The sequence below is a fragment of the Aricia agestis genome, chromosome Z (genome assembly GCF_905147365.1).
Source record: "Aricia agestis chromosome Z, ilAriAges1.1, whole genome shotgun sequence".
Taxonomy (NCBI): Eukaryota; Metazoa; Arthropoda; class Insecta; order Lepidoptera; family Lycaenidae; genus Aricia; species Aricia agestis.
Genome location: NC_056428.1, coordinates 16,652,689 through 16,654,121, shown reverse-complemented (window position 1 = coordinate 16,654,121; position 1,433 = coordinate 16,652,689).

The window sequence follows — 1,433 nt, the reverse complement described above, 5'->3', positions numbered from 1 at the left end:
CTTTCAAAGGATTTTAACGCCTTATAGGAGCATCCAAAACGTTATAAAATTTAGTGAAATTTCTTTATTACTTACTAGTTGATGCCGGCAATCGTACATTTAACCGATTTGAAAGGTATCCATCCATACATAAGTTTTTGTTACCTCTTCACGTTTAAACAACTGAGCCTACCTCTGCCTATTTGTCTGTTACGACAGACACTCAGGCATACAGACGCACAGCTCTCCCATTTACAATATACATAAGTATAAATAATGTGACAGCATTAGGCAAGCAACTTTATCACTGCGAAAATGTGTCAGTATTAGTGCCTTATCACACTGGCGATTAGCGAGCGATTTGAAAGCGACGCGACTGCGCAGCGCACTCGCCGCGATTGCGCGGCGTGCACGTCGCGACAGCGTAGCGTCGTCGCGGCGTGGCGTGGACGCCATTTTGTTCACTCGTCTACACAGATTATTATTATATATAGTAGACTCGTCTAGGGAGTGACGTCAGAATCCATTTTGCTGCTGAGTGTCCAAAACGCCGAAGGCAAGCTGCGTGCACGCCGCGCAATCGCGGCGTCATCGCGGCATGTGCGCTGCGCTGTCGCGTCGCTTTCAAATCGCTCGCTAATCGCCAGTATGATAAGGCTCTTACTTTTTACGCATAAGCATTTCTTACTCTCAATATACAGATTAAATTAAGTATTCACCTAATTTAATCTGTATATTATGTATAATTTTATTACGTAAAAATAAACGGTTCCCACGCAATTAACGAATAGCGGGCAACATAGTTTATAAATACTCCTATTGTAGTTAACTTTTAACCGAATTAGGCAGCTAGAGGTATTTTGTGATAATGAGGTGAGGTAATTTCCGCTATCTTTGTTGATATTTATAGCTCCATTGTATCAGTTAATGTGTATTAGTGACTTTAGGGTAAAAATATATCGGCATTTAACACATGTAACACTTTCTTATAATCGTTATTAGTAAAGTGAGCGTCAGCGGCCTATTGCGTAGACCTTTTGTTCGCACTTGCAGAGGGTGCAGGTTCGATCCCGGATGAAAGCGTGTATCAATGAGACATTTTCTGATATCATAGTATGGACGCTGGTACGGTGAAGGAAAACATCGTGAGGAAACCCGCACATGGTTGGTCCCAGACGTATTGAAACGTTCTTTCCTCTGGACTAGGCCGACTATGTTGCCAGAATACATTTAAAAAATCTTGTCCCAGGCACTACAGTATTTGAGGAGTGGTTACTTCGCTCTGAAAATACTGTATAAATCATCTACAACGGATTCAAAGGCCTATTTTTCTTAATAATATAAGAAATGTATAAGACGATATATAAAATATTTATTACACACAAAAAACACTTGAAACTGCAGTTTTACGCCCGAAACTGATACGCTTTTGATTTACCAGTCTGATTAGTTCC